The sequence below is a fragment of the Macrotis lagotis genome, chromosome 2, assembly GCF_037893015.1.
Source record: "Macrotis lagotis isolate mMagLag1 chromosome 2, bilby.v1.9.chrom.fasta, whole genome shotgun sequence".
NCBI classification, from domain to species: Eukaryota; Metazoa; Chordata; class Mammalia; order Peramelemorphia; family Peramelidae; genus Macrotis; species Macrotis lagotis.
This window is the reverse complement of record NC_133659.1, coordinates 10357151-10375628: the sequence shown is the minus strand read 5'-3', so window position 1 is coordinate 10375628 and position 18478 is coordinate 10357151. Positions and strand designations below refer to the sequence as shown.

The 18478-nt window shown below is 42.3% G+C and overlaps 1 long non-coding RNA gene across 1 annotated transcript; it reads left to right on the top strand.

Moving 5' to 3' along the window:
- Positions 1 to 1107: 1107 nt before the first annotated feature.
- Positions 1108 to 14805, top strand: LOC141510920 (uncharacterized). Its single transcript, XR_012475191.1, has 3 exons — positions 1108 to 1817; positions 4828 to 5384; positions 14311 to 14805. It is a non-coding gene; the product is annotated as an uncharacterized LOC141510920 (long non-coding RNA).
- Positions 14806 to 18478: the final 3673 nt, after the last annotated feature.

Here is an 18478-nt window from a genome sequence, read left to right as displayed (position 1 = left end):
TCTCTCTCTCTCTCTCTCTCCCTCTCTCTCTCCCTCTCTCTCTCCTCCTCTCTTCCCTTTCCTCTACACCTCTCTCTCTCTCTCTCCCTCTTTCTCTCCTCTCTTCCCTTTCCTCTACCTCTCTCTCTCCTCTCTTCCCTTTCCTCTACACCTCTGTCTCTCTCTCTCTCTCTCTCTCTCTCTCTCTCTCTCTCTCTCTCTCTCTCTCTCTCTCCCTCTCTCTCCCTCTTTCTCTCCTCTGTTCCCTTTCCTCTACCTCTCTCTCTCCTCTCTTCCCTTTCCTCTACACCTCTCTCTCTCTCTCTCTCCCTCTCTCTCTCCTCTCTTCCCTTTCCTCTACACCTCTCTCTCTCTCCCTCTCTCTCTCTCCCTCTTTCTCTCCTCTCTTCCCTTTCCTCTACCTCTCTCTCCTCTCTTCCCTTTCCTCTACACCTCTCTCTCTCTCTCTCTCTCTCTCTCTCTCTCTCTCTCTCTCTCTCTCCCCCTCTTTCTCTCCTCTCTTCCCTTTCCTCTACCTCTCTCTCTCTCCTCTCTTCCCTTTCCTCTACACCTCTCTCTCTCTCTCTCTCTCTCTCTCTCTCTCTCTCTCTCTCTCTCTCTCTCTCTCTCTCTCTCCCTCCCTCCCTCCCTCTCTCTCTCTCTCCCTCTTTCTCTCCTCTCTTCCCTTTCCTCTACCTCTCTCTCCTCTCCTCTCTTCCCTTTCCTCTACACCTCTCTCTCTCTCTCTCTCTCTCTCCCTCTCTCTCTCTCTCTCTCTCTCTCTCTCTCTCTCTCTCTCTCTCTCCCCTTCTCTCTTCCTCTTTTCTCCCAGTCTCTTTCCTTCTCACTCACTGTCTCCTTTTTTCTCCTCCAGGGAGTGTCTCCCTATGTCTCCCTGTGTCTCCCTGTGTCTCCCTTGGCCCTTTCTTCCCTGTTCTCCGTCTCCTAGTCTCCATTGCCCCCTCATCTCACTTTCCTCCTTTCCACCCTCTCCGCTTTCTCAGGGACTCTCTTTCCTTCTCTCTCGCTCATCGACCTCCCCTCTCTTTGATCTCCCCCCCCCTTCCTTCTCCTTCTGTCTTTCCCTCCTTATCTTCCCTGGCTCCCTTTCTTCCTTTCCTCTTCCCCCTCCTCCCCCCTTCCCTTCCCCCCATTTTGTCCTTTCTGGCCTCTCCTTCCCCACCTCTGTCTTCCTCTCCTTGCAGCTCCTCTCTCCATCCTCAGCTCTCACTCCTCTCTTCTCTCCCCATACCAGACCAAGTCACTCGTCCAGCATGGTCCCTTGGGTGCTGCTGTTCCCTCCTGCCTTCCCCTTTGGGGAGCACTCAAGGCGCCACCACTATCCCCCCAAGCCTCATGACTGGGGTGCATCCTTTCCCCCCCTTTCTTCCTCTTTCCTCTCCCCCCCCCCCACTTCTCCAATCCTGTCCTCCCTCAGTCTTGTCCTTTCTTGCCTCTCTCCCCCTCCCCCACGCCTGTCTTCCTCTCCCTCGGCTCCTCTCTCCATCCTCTGTCCCTGCACTCTCATCTCCTTATTTCAGATCAGAGCCGTTCAGCATTGCCCCTTGTGGGGGTGTCCCCTCCGATCACCCCGTCTTGCCCTTTGGGGGCTGAAGGGGCCACTGTCCACTCAAACCTTTGGATTTGGGGACCTTTTTCTCCTCCTTTCTCCGCAGCTCCAGTTCCTCAAGCCAGTAGGAGCTCCCAAAGCTAAAGACTTCTGCCATCCTCACCTACCTCCAAACCAAACTCCGCCTGACACCCCGAGAAAACCTTCAGAATGGATCTCCCCCAGACCTGGCCTTAGCCCAGGACCAAAGTATTTTGCAGACAGTTAGGTATGTTGTCTAGGCTGAGAACATGCAAACCCCTGGGGGCACTGACTGCTTTTAATTCCCCTTTGTATTTGTAGTCTTTTGTCCAGCACTGTAGTGATAGTCACTGATTTCTAGACTCTGAGCTCCATCGACCTTGGATGGTTTTTCATTCTCTTATTTGAAAAGTGGGGAAACTGAGGCACAGAATGGTGAAATAGCTTGACAAGTCACACCAGCAGTAATGGACAAAGCTGGAATTTCCCTTCAATCTGCAGGGTTCCTTCCAAGCCAGAGGTATTGCATTGGAAGGGTCACCCATCTAGCCCCCAGACAGTCTCTGGGTGACAAGGGAATGTTCTGGTCATCACTTCCTTTCCACCTCCAGCCCTCCAGGAAATTATTTACAAACTAGAGTTAAACAATATTCTGGAATGTCAACATAGTGGTTGCAGCAAAACCTGCTGGCGAGGAAAGCATGGTAGACTGTAAATTTCTAGAGGATAGAAAAGGCCTTAAAAGTTTTGGGGTCTCTGTGTCCTGAAGTTCACCCGGTACTGTAGACACTTCAAAGTTTTGCTAGCTGGTAGAAGGATCAGGTCACCCTCTTTTCATCTGGATTCACTCCCTCTTCAACTTCCTCCTCATCCTAGGAAAATGCATTCTGAATTCACCTAGGTGTTGGGCCGCTCTTCCTCAGTTTCTTCATCTGTAAAAGGCAGGGGTCAGACTCGTTTGCTTCTGGGACCCTTTCCAATTCTATAGATCCTTTGACTTATCTTGGCAAGTTGGGGTGGGGGGGAGTTGAATACCAGTCCAGGACTCACTCTACCACAGTGGGCAGCCTCTCAGATTTCACCAGGAAAGTGTATTGGAATTACATTTATTACTCCTTTACTCATGACTAACTGTTGGTTTCAGCTTGGTAATGAGGACCCCAGAGGCCTATTTCATGCCATTCTGTTGGAGATGGTGGTGATAAATCTAGAGCTAGAAGCAGCTTCAAAAAGCAATCTAATTCTTCCCTCCCCCATTTTACAGATGGGGAAACTGAGACCCAAGTAGATTGCCCGAGGTCACCTGGGAGAGCTGGGGTTTGAACCTAGGTCTTCTAGCTCCCTCTTTCTACCGGGCCAGCCAGGTTGCCTCCCTCCCACCTTCCTGGCATTCATAGACACAAAGAGGACAAGTTCCCTCTTTCTCTGCTCAGCAGCTGTCGGACTCCGAATTCGGTGTTTCTTAGAGAAGCCCCAGCAAGCTGTTGGCATTCAAGGAATTTTGAATAATAATGATGCCTTTGAGTTAGAGTTTTGTTTTAAGACCCAGTGATTTTGCAAATCCAGGCAGACAGGTTTGGGTTGTAAAACTGCCCTCCTATTGACCTTCTGCTTTAACTCTGCAAGAAGGGAAGGGGTCCTCACCAACTTCTGGTCATGGCGAGAAACATAGGATCTTTCTCTGGTTATATTAGTTTCTTCATAAATATTTGATTCAGATTTGCATCAACCTCCACCACCCATCGCCTGCCCCTCTCTGCTGCTGAGGCATGGCTGACTATCCCCAAACCAGCTACATCACTTTGGACAACTTTGTATTTGCAGAATTCGTTTTTCCAGCTGTCCAATAAAGGGGTCATTCTTCATGGTCGTGAGACGGGGGCAAGGGGGGGTGTGGATGGGGAGAGCCGTATCCACCCTTACAAAATGGTCTTCTCTAATGAACCATGGAGAGCATTTAGGTCAGCCTCATCATTTTAGAGATGAACTGCCCGAGGACCAGAAAGGGAGAGTAACTTCACTTGCCCCTGAGGTAAGTAGCTAAAGCTGGACTTGAACCCAGGACTTGCAGACTCTATTCATTATTTCTGCTATGTATGCCAGGCTGTTGGAAAATTGTCCAAAGATCAACTCTTACTAGATTAGTAGTGTCTTTCCCTTCCTTTCCCTTCCCCTTCCCCTGCCCCTTCCCCTTTCCACCACCTGACCCCTTCCTTACCTCTCCAGCCATGCGGCATAGCTGGGATTCTGTCTGCATTCCTTTGTTCTGGCTGTCCCTCATACCTAGAATGCTCTGGGGCCTCAACTCCACCCCCTCAGAACCCTTCCTCTGGTCCTTCAAGGTTCAAATCAAATGACATCTGCAGAAGCCTTCGCCACAGTTACCTAGTACTATAATACATGCATATGTAAATATTTAAAATGTTATATTTTCTAGTTTCATTTTAAAATGTATTTTACATGTCATTTCATGTTCAAATTTTAATTGTAAGTTATTTGAATTAAAATATTAAAACATATTCGATCTACCATAACATTTACAAATATGCCTTCTATATAGCTATGGGTATGGGCACAGAGATGTGTGTGCCCTTTAGGTCTGCTTGATCTCTCTTCAGAATGTCAGCTCCTTGAGGGAGCTTTGGTCTTTGGATGTGGATCATGAAATAGGTAAAACGTAGCGACTAATTACATTAATGGTTAGCATTCGTATGGCTCCTGTTACAGACCAGGCTCTGTGTCAGGTTTTACCAGTTTTATCTCATTTGATCCTCACAACAGCCCAGAGAGGCAAGTGCTATCATTATTCATATTTTCCAGAGAAGGAAATTGAAACAAAGAGACGTTAAGTGACTTGACTAGGATCATGCAGCTGGGAAGAGTTTGAGACCTGATATGACAAACACTTTACCTGTTCTTTCATTTAGCTGTGTTAAAATGGTAGCAGCAGCAGTAGCAGTAGCAGTAGTAGTAGCAGTAGTAGTAGTAGTAGCAGCAGCAGTAGTAGTAGCAGTAGTAGTAGTAGTAGCAGCAGCAGTAGTAGTAGTAGTAGCAGCAGCAGTAGTAGTAGTAGCAGGAGCAGAAGCAGTAGTGGCAGTAGCGGTAGTCGTAGTGATAGTAGTATTAAAGAAAACAATAGTAAGGAAAGTAGTAAGCCCAGGGCTTATCTCAGTGCCTAGCATAAAGCAGATAATTAAAGCCAATACTTGATTAAAATGTCAGCAGCAGGATTTGAACCCAGTTTTTTCTGACTGCAGTTGTAGGTTTCTCGTCTTCTTTAGCAGTCAGATTTAAGCCATTCAACTCCAGCTTCTGGGATTGTGAAGTCTGCTAAGTATGTCAATGAATAGACTGTTGGATTGTAATTAAGAATCCTGGAGTCAGAAGGACCCCGGAGTCATCATTTTACAGAACACACACCAAAGGAGTGGAAGGGAGTTCCACATGGGTTATAAATAAGAGGACTGGAAATTGAACCCTAGTCCCGGGACACTGGGTTCCGAGTTCTTGTGTACTGGCCCACCAATGACTCCTCGTAATAATTGCACTGGGTCCTAGAACTCTGCCTGTTCACCAAATCGGAATCAATAGTCCTACAAATCACCTGTCTGTCTGTCTGTCTGAACTAAGTGGATGGAAAAACTCCTATTGCCAGAGATGTACCTGGATGGTAAAATGGTCAGCAGCACCAAGAACAATCTGAGCTCCCATAGCGTGGTAAGATTTTGAGAAATACATCCTGTGAAGGAGACAGCTAATCCCACCAGCCTTATCACCACTGGAAAGAGAGCTCATATCCATGGTCATCCAGATAGTAAGTATGGGAGCAGGGAGCTGGGATCTGAATCTACCTTCTGCTGTTGTTTGTGTGCATTCATGTTTGTGCACAGCACACATGAGACCATAGAATCGAATCCCCCCCCCCCTCCGTGTTGCACATGATCGTTAGATAATTTTCCCATAGTTCTATGAGCAGTAAATGGCAGAGCTGAGACATGGTGCCAGTTCCTTAGACCTTAAATCTTCCATTCTTCTCCCGGCACCACAAAAAGACAAAAATTCCATGTATATATAAGCATATGTGTGTAGGTATGAATGTATATAGATATTCCTTCAATCCTGGCAAAGCCCTTTATATCAAGTGCCTCACTGGCTCTTCCCACTCACTCTGGGAGGGGAGATTAGAATGATTGTCTCCATTTTTATGGGTGTAAAAATGATCTTAGAGAAATGAAATGTCTTACTCAGGGTCCCACTAAAGTGAGAGTCTGAGAATTCAAACCCCTGATTTCCTGGCTGCAATTCTAATGCTCTACTTACTATGCCCACTGCCTAAAGCTCTGCCTGTTCTAAACATAAAATATTCTCTCACAGAATAACCACATAAAACTAATCACAGTTCTTGTAGTCTTCATAAATGGTTATTAATTTGTAAATAGTGGAGTAGATCGTGCTTCAGCTTTTATATTAGAGAGAGACCTTGGTTCACACCCCACCTCTAACACTTGATGTATAACTAAAGCAGGTCACTTAGACTTTTTAACCCCAGTTTTCCCATCTATGAAATGGTAATAATGCCAGTTATAACTACCCAACAGGATCATTGTGGATAAAATAAGAGAGTGTTTATAAAATATTTCATGAGACTTTTTGAAGTTGAGGTTTTCTGTGTTAAGCTTGAAGTACAGGAACCACTTAGAATCAGATTCTATACTTGATCAGGGAAGGAACACTGGCCAGTTGCATTTTTCCAACCTGGGTTAGATCAATCCTCCAACATGGTAGCCCTCACTTCCAAGGCTACCATTTTGTTACTAATTGGTTTTAGCCTTACATCTGCTCAGAACTCAGCTCAATTGATCCCATCCTCAACCTTCCTTGTAGTAGGGAGTTCCACCATATTTGGCTACTTTGCAATCTTTGAAATACCTTATGAGTTTATGTTAATATCATTATTCTTCTTGTAGTTTGTTTCATTTTTCTCATGTTTTTGGTGAAATTCAGATAGAAATGGTCCTGAAATTACCAATCAGCAAACATTTACTGAACTGTTACTACCTGCCAGATACTATGCAAAGTTCTGGTGATGCAAAGACAAAAAAAAGTGAAATGAAATCTACTCACTATGAGCTTTCATTCCATCAACAAGTCAATAATGATATTATTCTTTTATGTTTTCAAGGTCAGCATGCATAGAAAAACAGAAATGGCTGCTTTTCCATAACTGAATAAAAATATTGGGATATAAGTTCTGTTGACTCACTGAGCATATCTTTGGGACAACTCCAAGAGCCTAGAGATGAACTCTGCCTCATCCTGGTTATTATACATGATTGGAATTTTCTATTAAGTCCATGTATTTGGAAGGCTTTTCATTTCACATAGTTTGGTGATTATGAAAAATCATTATGGTGATATTAATTGAAATATGGTTTTATTGTTATTAGTAAAATCACGTTCTCCTTATTTTGTTCAACAATGTTCAGATAGACATAGCCCTAGGAAGAGGTTTCAATGCTTTTGTTATTCAGTTATAGTTAATGTTCTTTGGACTAGTGCCCAGGTAGATGAAATAATTTCTTTTTTGTAGTTAAAGTATTAAGATATAAGCTCATCCCCTGTGGGTTTCCTGCAAGCATCCTTGGCACATAACTCCAGTAATTTATAGGATGATGGGAATTATATGTATATCATCTCATTCCCATATGATTTTGATTTTTCTGCTCCATCTCTATGTTTTGAAAGTTTTTATTCCTTGAAGTTTGGGGATTACAAATATTTGGTATAGCAGCATCTGTTAGAAGTATCATTCTTAAATTTTTGTGCATCACTTCTATATCTGGGAGACTGGTAGAAGGGTTTCAGATTGTGAAAGTGTTCTACTATCAATTTGGTTTATTGACTGAGTTCCAAAGATGTTTTGGAGTTATTTTTCTTAATATTGCTGTTACCCTTGGAGTAACCTGGGTTCTGTGAACACTTTTTGTTCTGGTTGATGGTATCCCATACTTGTTGGGTTTATAACTCATGAACTTGCCCCAGGGAGACATACAAGTGTGTTTCATCTCACTTTTCTCTCATGTGCTCCATATGTTAATTCTCTCTGATATTGCTTTGTACATATTTATTTGCATCTTACCTTCTCCACTAGATCATAAACTCCTTGAGGGCAGGCATGTTTTATTTCTATTCCCCAAATCTTAGCACAGGATCTGGCGCATATTAGCTGCTTTAAAAATATTAACTGATTGATCGAGAAGTTTCCTTCCCTTTTCAACATTCTGATTCCCTCATTTCAAAGCCCCTCTAATTTCTTTCTTCAAAAGACCAGATATAAATCATATCCACAGTAAAAACAAACCCACTTGTGCCCTTCTTTCCAAAATCTCAGTTGGAAGCAACCTTGGGGACATTTAGTTTAATCTGTATCAGAGAAGGATTCTCTTCTCAAAATCCTTAGCAAGCAATATCAGCCTTTACTTGAAGAGCTCTGAGCAAAAGAGGACTTCCTGCCTCCCACTTCCACTGTTGAAGAAGTCTAGTAATTATGATGCTTTTCCTTATCTAAGCCTTTTTAGTTGTTGTTCAGTCATTTTCAGTCATAGCTGACTCAATGAACCTCTGTGGGGTTTTCTTGGCAAAGATACTGGAGTGGTTTGCCATTTCCATCCCCTGTTCATTGTACAGATGAAGACACTGTGACAACAGGAAGAAGTGACTTGTGCAGGGTCACCCAGTTAGTAAGTGTTGTACGTCAGATTTGATCCAGGACAAACCTGTTCATTATGGTGCCATCTTACTGTCCCACATAAATCTTCCTCTTGGAAGTTTTCTGCCATGAATCCTACTTCTACCCTGTGGGAACTAGTGGAACATTTTTACTCCTTTTGCTTCTTCAGGACAACTGTCATGTCCAATCTGAGCCTTCTTAATATGAATAATCCCTAGTTCCTTCGACTGCTTCTTACATAGCACGCTCTCCAGTCCCATCTCTAGTGCAGTGATGTTCCTTCGGATGCTCTTCAGCTTCTCAACAGCCTCCCTCAACTTTATGGCCCAGAAGTGTGTTCCTCCAAAGGCAGAGGATAGAATCACAATTGCCGCCCTCTTTCTGGACATAGCTTTCAGAATATTGGCTGAGATGATACCACCCTTTTTTCCTACCATGTTACCCTCTCATTTCTGTTGCTTCAAGCAGCTAGGTGGTGCAGTGGATAGAGCACTGGCCCTGGAGTCAGGAGGACCTGAGTTCATATCTGATCTCAGACACATAATAATTGCCTAGTTATGTTACCTTGACAAGTCACTTAACCCCACTGCCTTGTAAACAAAAAGAAATCATCATTTCTGTTGTCTCTGTGTAAAACTTCATGGACAGTAGTTCTTCTGTGTTTGCCTCTTATGAAGAGTGGTCCAAAGCCTGGGAGGTCTATGAACAGACGTATATAAATCAAGGAAAGGAGGTATAATCAAAATAAGGAGAGTAAAGGATAATCACCTTCCCATATTCCCTGAGGTTTTTTTTTTCAGTTTTCTCCCCGCTTCACTTTTATTATTTGTGCACTCAACTTAGAGGATTTTGGGGATGGGGGAGTGCTGAGGAAAGCAAATGTACTTCATGCCTCACATAGGTCCTATGAGCATTTCTTTGCCAGAATCCCATTCAATGAATTTGGAGAGCAGGAAATTACCTTAAGGTATTAAATGGCAGCTACAAGGAAGGTTACAGGGCTTTTCTGATCTTGGGTCAAATAAAGACTTGAAGCAAAGACAGTTTAGCAGAAGGAGATGCAAATTGTGTTCAACTCTTCATAATCTCCTCTAGCATTTTTTTTTAGATTTTTCAAGGCAACTGGGTAAAGTGGCTTGCCCAAGGCCATACGGCTAGGGAATTATTAAGTGTCTGAGACTGGATTTGAACCCAGGTCCTCCTGACTCTAAGGCCGGTGCTCTGTCCACTGCGCCACCTAGCCGCCCCTAGCATTTTCTTGTAAAAGACTTTGGAATGAGTTGTCATTTTCTTCTCAGACTACTTTGATGATATTTGTTCTTTGTTCTTGAAGATGACCATGACATCAGGGACGCCGATCCCCAAACAAGCACATGAACTGAATTTGAGTGAGGGGTTGCTGTGCTGATTCACCAACTCCACTTTCTCCTCCAGAGTCATCCAGATCCTTGAGACTCTAAGGCAGCTAGGTGGTGAAGTGGATAGAGCACTGTTCTCAGAGTCAGGACTAGAGTTCTATTCCAGACTCAGACACTTGACACTATGTGTGTCCTTGGGTGAATCACTTCACCTGATTTGCCTCACATGCAGGGTCATCTCCAGTCATCCTGATTCATATCTGGTCTCTGGACCCAGATAGTTCTGGAAGAGAAAGTGAGGCTGGGGACTTAGCACAGCCTCCCCCTTCCACTCAAATCCAATTCATGTGCTTGTCAAGGCCTCACCTCCCTGTTGTCATGGTCTTTGAAAATGAAGGACAAAAATATTAATGGAGGTCCATAAACTATGGTTTTTTAATGGATATAAGTCTAAGAAACATCCTCAATTTAGGACACCTTTTCAGCTTAGGAGTTTCTGATGCTGAAGACTTGTTTTAATATCTCTTGTAAACACCAATACCATTCCAGCTCCCATTTCACCTTTTACTTTACACACACAGATTCCAAAACACTACTTCCCTGATAATCTTTCTAACATTCATGAAATGTTTCTTCCATTATCCTTGTTGGGACAAGATCATAGAAATCATAGAAAATTCTATTTGTCTTAGAAACAAGAAGAGCTATGTCTAATTGGGTCCTTCATAGTTAAGGTGGGGAGGATTTAAACAAAGGCTTTAAGACTGCTAATTTAGAATTTTTTTAAGAGTAAAAACATGACTTAATCAAAAATCTGGACACTAAGGCATTGTTGGCAGAACTGTGAACTCATCCAACCTTTCTGGAGAGCAATTTGGAATGATGCCCAAAGGGCAACAAAAATGTGCATCCCTCCTTTGATCCAGCAATACCACTATTGGGTCTAAACCCTGAAGAGATGATGAAAAAGGGCAAAAACATCACCTGTACAAAAATGTTCATAGCAGCCCTGTTTGTGGTGGCAAAGAATTAGAAATTAAGTGAATGTCCTTCAGTTGGGGAATGACTTAACAAACTGTGGTATATGTATGTCATGGAACACTATTATTCTACTAGAAATCAGGAGGGACGGGAATTCAGGGAAACCTGGAAGGATTTGCATGAACTGATGGTGAGCAAGATGAGCAGAACCAGAAGAACATTGTCCACCCTAACAGCAACATGGGGGTGATGAGCAACCTTGATGGACTTGCTCATTCCATCAGTGCAACAACCAGGGACAATTTTGGGCTGTCTGCGATGGAGAATACCATCTATATCCAGAGAAAGAACTGTGAAGTTCAAATAAAGACCAAAGACTATTTACCTTAAATTTAAAAAAACTGATATCTTATTGTCTGATCCTGCTATCTCTTATACTTTATGTTTCTTCCTTAAGGATATGATTTCTCTCTCATCACATTCAATTTGGATCAATGTAAAGACTGACAGACTGCCTTCTGTGGGGGTGGGGGGTGGAAAGTAAGATTGGGGGAAAAATTGTGAAACTCAAAATCTTTCTTAAAAAATTTAGAATTTTTTTAGAGGAAGAATTTTTGTTCATCAGTTTCATTCCCTGAAAATCAGGTTCCACAATAGCAGCTAACCAATAATGCCTTCATCTCCATCCTAAGAAAAATCACATTGTTAGAGAAAATATCAAAAGTTCATAGATTTAGAGCTTCAAGGGACTTAGAAGACATGGAATATGCTTTGTTGTTTCCCATGTTTGGACCCTATGCTACAGAATATAGTCAGATACTCCTGTTTGTTTGCTTCCTGTAGGTCCATTCCCATAGATGTTCCATAGCATAAATTTTGCTATTCTTTCTGATATGGAAACCGAGGCCCAGAAAATGGGTAGAAATTAGAAATTTTCTGTCAAAGATCCTGATTTGTCTTTCTTAGAGATTATTCTTTGGCTCTACCAAAAATCAGGACCCTTGTTTATAGTTTCTAGCAAATAGCTTTCACCTGCATACACTAAGGACCCTCCTCCCTGAAATAAGATAAAAGAAAATGACAAATGGGAGGGAAGTGGGGAATCTGCCAATAGCATTTCTACAGTTTGGTCCTTCCTACCCCATAATCTCTCTTTTATGTTGCATCTAGAGAGCTCTCTTTGAAGTTAAGAGATCAGATCCAGCTGTAGCAGTGAAGGGGGAAAAAACCCAATCTTTTCTGTGTTGCCAATCCTCTCCCTGCCATGCCCATCTTTTCTGTTGACTTCTGGCAGCTCTTCAGGAACCTTTGTGGGCCATCATGTCTCATTGTCCTTGTCTGGATGGTTGTCAGCCTTCTCATCTGCTCCATGCTCCAGCCTGCTTTCTCCATCTGCACCTCCCTCCTCCTCAGATGACACTCCTCCATCTTCTCAGGAACACATGGCTCTTCCCTACAGAGGGCCTCTGAGTGTGGAGGATCTAGCTGGAATGCCTGGGATTCTGGAAGGTTTCCAGAGTGGTCTTTATTGGATAAGTTATTTAAAGGCATTCAGGGAAGAGCTGGGGGCTATAATGAATAAATAATTAGCTTCAGTGTCAGGAAGTCCTGGATTCAAAACTTAATTCAGATGATGTTGTTTGTCCTTTGTTCTCAAAGAAGATCGTGACATCAGGGGAGGTGAAGCCACGACAAGCACATGAACTGAGTTGAGTGAGGGGGTGCTGTGTTAAGTCCCCAGCCTCACTTTCTCCTCCAGAGTCATCTGGGTCCAGTGGCCAGATGTGAATCAGGACAACTGGAGATGGCCCTGGAAGCGAGGCCATCAGGATTAAGTGACTTGCCCAAGGTCACACAGCCAGTAAGTGTCAAGAATTTGAGCCTGTTGGAGCTCCCAAATTCATGAGTCCAAGAGCAGTGCTCTGTCCACTCTACCACCTAGCTGCCCACTCAGGACTTAATGACTATATGATCCAGGTCAAGTCATTAACTTTTTCATATCTCAGTTTCCTCATCTATAAAATGAAGCGTCTCCAAGACCCTTTCTGGTTCTGTGTGATCCTGGGCAAGTTACGGATTCCCTCAGTGTCTTAGGTAACTCTCCAAAACTGCAAAGTCGGCACAGAACTGTCTATATGCGGAGAAGGGCTTCATGGTGAGACTTCTTCCAAAGACAAAATCCTATACCTCATTTTTTAAAAAAGAGTCTTTCAGGGGACAGAGTCTGTTCAGAGCTCTTTGATCTCTCAGTTGATTGCCAAATCAGATTTTTTAAGCAACATGGTCGATATTTATAGGGTCATAGACAAAGTCATGGTCATAGGGTTATCAGATTTTAAACTGGAAAAGCCCTAAACAAGACCATCTAGCTGTCCTCCCCTTGGCTTCTAGTTTAGTTACCTGGGTGCAGTAAGTGGCCGTGGGTGAGAGAGGAAGGCTCTGAACTCAATGGGTTACTGATTCCAGTAAGGGAAAGACCTTGTTTAGAGGAGAACTCCCTCTTGTGATCCCTGGACAGGATGTTTTTATTGAGTGTCTGCCTCCCTCAGGGCAAGCATGTTTCACTTTCTTAACTTCATTGTGATCTTTTTGAAGCCTCTGAAGCCTGGAAATATCTGAGGAAAGCTTAATGATGCTTTGAAAGTCTCCAAAATTGTTACAGACCAATTTACCCTGAGTATGCATTTCAGAGACTTTGTTACCAGTGGGGAACTGAGTTAGCAAGAGTTTCATTCTTGTTTGATAGGTTAACTTGGCCGAACCACTTTTTATAAAAGTCTTTCTTCCTATTTTAGTCTGTCCCAGAAGGAATGGCCTTCTGGCTAGGGGAAGGAAGAGGCCCTTGTGGAAATGGAGGTGATGTGTACCAGATCTTAAAGTCTCTTTGATAAGACTTTCCTCTTCGGTGAAGATTAATTAACAATGCTCTGGGCCTGTATGGGATGATAATGTGGTTGAGAGAAGAGATACATTACGTCTTCTGTTTCCAAGCTCAAGAGAGAAAACATTCCATACAGGGGGAGGTCTGTGACAAAACAAGTCAGAACTTCAGACATGTCCCTACGGCCAGCTTATTACAACAGGAAATTTTGGAGGAATCCCTTTAGGTGCGAGCTAGGACTCTCTTGCTCCAATTGAGATGTTCATTGAGAGCTTACTCACTCTGTGTGTTGTCTGTTTTAGTCCCTTTCTGTAACTTTGATTTCCGTGCGCATTATGATCAACTTGAGTAAATGGGTTTATTTGCTATTTGTTCCGTATAACCTTTGCTTTAACTCCATTTAGTGGATTATATGGCTCGGGGCACTCCGACAAGAGGTTAACTCTCAGAAAAGCTCTGCTTGAACCTAAAAGTTTTAATCTTCTCACTCATCTAATAAGATTTAGGAGTGGAATAGATAACTAAAATTCTAGCCTTAGTGCCCCTTCTCTGAGAAAAGCAAAGTGGCCAGTCTTCAGTGATCATTCCCTCTTCCTCCCCTTGTAGAAGTCAAAATATCTCTTGGAAAATGCAGGGCAAAAGAAACGCTAGAGATATCTATTCATATGTCCTTCCAAACCACATCCCACAGAACTGTGTGGACTCACACAGTTTATATTGGAAACATACAACACACCCCTCACAAGGGGTAAAAACAAGACATCAAAATGTTTTCTCTTTTTTATTGCAGCTGTTCTGGAGGCTGAAGTACCACAAGAGGCATCAAAACTGTGAACTCATAGACCCTCACAGAATTGTAGACTAGAACATAGAACCTATCAGACCCAATCTTTGCCTCCACCAGAATCCCCTCTTCAGAATACCTGGCAAGTGGTCGTTCTAACTCTTTCCCCTGCCTGTGCGATTCTAGACAAATCTTTTCATCTATGTGGGCTTCAGTTTCCTCCGTAAAAAGACAAAGCTATGTTAGATGACTTCCCAGGTCTCTGCCAGCTCTAAATCCATAGCTCTGTTCCTATACAGGCTTTGTTTTAAGATTTCTGGTGAAAGAAGAACATTGTCCACCCTAACAGCAACATGAGGGTGATGATCAACCTGAAGGGACTTGCTCACTCCATCGATGCAAAAATCAGGGACAATTTTAGAGCACCCGTGATGGAGAATCCCATCTGTACCCAGAGAAAGAACTATGGAGTTGAAACAAAGACCAAAGTCTATTACCTTCCATTTTGTAAAAGTGTCTTATGTACTACAACATTTTTGCTATCTCTAATATTTTATTTTCTCCTTAAGGAGATGATTTCTCTCCCAACACATTCAATTTCTATCAAAGCATAGCATGGAAATAATGTAAAGATGATCAGACTGCCTTTTGTGGGGGGGATGAGGGGAGGGAAGGGAGGGTGGGGAGGAAACTGTAAAATTCAAAAACCTTACCAAAAACGATGGATAGAAACTATTATGGTATATAATTGGAAAACAAAATATTAATAAAAAAATTTTGGTGTGGGAGAATCCATCACCTCTTCAGGCTGATCCTTCCACTCTAAATGTTAGAAGTTTTTCTGGACATCCATCCTAAACTGACCCCTTTGCAACCACTAGTAAAGAGCAAAACTACTTCCATATAATTCCTTCAAATACTTAACAGAAATACTCAGTATCATTCTGAGAATGGAGTAGGTTTATAGTAAATACAGATTGTTCAACTACCTGCCCAACTCACTTGATCCAGGGAAGTCTCCTTTCCCAGTTAAAGATTTTTTTTTAAATATTTGTAAGGCGATGGGATTAAGTAAATTGCTCAAGGTCACACAGCTAAGTAAGTATTAAGTGTCTGAGGCCAGATTTGATCTCAGGTCCTCCTGACTTCAGGGTAGGTGCTCTACCCATGGCACCACCTACCTGGTCCCACTACTCTTTGAATCAGTCCTGATATGATGGTATGAACATGAGCCCTTTAGTCATCCTGGTTGGCTTTTTCTGTAGAGTCTCTAGGTAAAAATGGACACAAAGCCTCATATCTAATCTGACCAGCCCAAAGCATTTTCTCTATCTTGATGTTAGATTTCTATCAGGGGTATTAAGCCACAAGGGGCAAATGAGGTTCTGCCCAGAATGACCCTCTCTAAGGCAGCATGCTCCATAAGAGATCACTTCCCCACTTCATTCATTCTCCTCATTCACAGTTCACCAAATGCATGCAGTCTGACCTCTCCCTCCAGATTTCTCTCTTTGACATCATTACATCTGGATGGGACTGGGGCAACTAGGTGGCACAGTGAATAGAAAAAAATAGCCCTGGAGTCAGGAGGTCCTGAGTTCAAATCCAGCCTCAGACACAATAATTTCCTAGCCATGTGGCCTTGGGCAAGTCATTTAACCCCATTCCCTTGCAAAAACCTGTGAAAAAAATCTGTCTCACCCTTCTCCAAGAAAGCATACTGCACATACAATCCATTCCTCCTCAGCTCCATTTTCCCTGCCCACAGTCTTGCCTTATTATATTGCTGGTTTCTATTCATGCAGTCCCCCCCCCCCCAAATCAAATTCATTTGGGGGAATGTTATATTATAGTGTTGATGCCTTTTGACTCTATAGTCCCTCCAAACTCTAGCTTTGCTTTCTGGGTTTTCACTTTGATTGTCATCCAACCGCCCCTGCCTTTTACTAAATGTGCCGTGTGCTCTTGATTTATTTTTAACCCAAGCAAAGGACTTTATATTTATCCTTGTTGAGTTACATCTCATTAGATCCATCCAATCATCTGAGACTTTGGAGATCTTTTGTGAATCCCAATTCTGTCATTCAGTATCTTCTCTAGCTAGCCCTCCTTGCTTTGGGTCTCTACCAGAACTGGATGAATGTGTCATCTAAGTCAGGAATCTCAAAAATTGTTTGATCTCATGCCCCTCAAAGTGAAACATTTTTGATCATGTTCACCAATATATTATTCATAAGTTATATACATGCACATTATAGTCATATATTTTATGCATTTTCAATTGTAAAAGAGTTAGATCAAGATGAAGTAAACAATAATTTAAGGCTAATTTAATTTTATTTTTTAGCAATACCAGACATATCCTTTATGATCTTGAGAGCAATGTGATTGACTATAATTCATTATTTTAAAAAATCCCTATGTATATACCGGAAAATAGACCGGACATGAACTAATAATTGCTTATTAGATTTTTTTTTTATTATGGGGGGGGGTTGCAAGGCAATGGTGTTAAGCGACTTGCCCATGCTCACACAGCTAGGTAATCATTAAGTGTCTTAGGACAGATTTGAACTTGGATCCTCCTGACTCCAGGGCCAGTGCTCCATCCACAGCATCACTTAGCTGCCCCCAATAATTGCTTATTAGTAATTAATTGTAATGTTAATTTGATTGATTTGGCTCAATAAGCAGGTAGACTTCTTTTTTTTTAAAAGGTATTTTTCATTGAAAGACACAAAACCATAAAATCAATTAATGGTGATAACAGTCGAGGCCAGCTAGGTATCTCAGTAGGCCAAAAAAAACCCTCATGTCAGGAAGGCATGAGTACAAATCCAGCCTCTGATAATTAATAGCTATCTAACTTTGGTGAAATCATTTAACTATGCTCTGCCTCAGTTTCCTCAGTTTTCCTCAAACCATAGAGAAAATAATAAAACCTTGCTCCCATGGCTGTGCTGAGAAAAGTGTGCACATATGAAGATTAGCTAACATTTGTTAAGATTTTGTCACAGTACTTGAAACATGTTTTTTTCAGTTGTTTTAGTTGTGTCCAATTCTTTGTTTTCTTGATGTCTGGGGTTTTCTTGGCAAAGAGACTAGAGTGCAAGTGGTTTGCCTTTTACTTCTTTAGATCATTTTACAGATGAGGAAACTGAGGCAAACTAAGAGTCACACACTAGGAAGTACCTGAGGTTAGATTTGAACTTCGGAAGATGAGTCTTCCTAACTCCAAGCCCAGTCCTCTCTCCACTGCACCACCTAATTGTTCTGTCTGATACACAGTAGGTGCTCAATAAATTCTTGTTCCCTTCCTTAAGGAGCATCCCAGGTTTTGTTTTGCTTCTCTGTGTATTGGTCTCTGCCATACACACTATAAAATAGCAAGTCATATTTTACCACTGGCCATACTTACTTGTCTATACTCTGCAGGGCCTTTTGTACAGAAGTCATTCAATTGCTTCTTTTCTTTTTAGGTTTCTTTTGTTTGCAAGGCAAATGGAGTTAAGTGGCTTGCCCAAGGCCACACAGCTAGCTAATTATTAAGTGTCTGAGACCAGATTTGAACCCAGGTCCTCCTGACTCCAGGGCTGGTGCTTTATCCACTACGCCACCTAACTGACCCTCAAATGCTTTTTCAATTTGTTTTTTTTTAAAGTGATTTGTCTGTGATTTCAACTCAGTAGCAAATTTTGCCATTAAAACCCTTCTTTCCTTTCATGGCTCTGCCTAATGGAAGGCATTGGATCTTATTTTCAGATTTCTGTTTGTATTTTTGGTTTGAATTTATGTGTGAGTGTGAGGAGCAGCAAGAATCAAACCAGGGAGGGTTTTAATGTCCAAATTTGGTACTGAGTTGAAATCAGAGACAAATCACATAGACACACACACACACACACACACACACACACACACAGACAAACATACATATATTTCTGTTTGGCCCCTAACAACTTTATGATAAACTTTGCCTTGCTGGAAGAATAAGTCTATAGCAATATCCTCATCTATCAAGTCTAGTAACTCTGTCACAAAAGGTAATAACATTAGTCCGATGTGACTTATTCCATTTGAAGCCCTGTTGACTCTTGTTCAGCACTGACCTTTTAACACAAACCACCCATTTAATAATCTGTTCCAGAACTTTGTGAGGAATCAAAGACAAACTTAG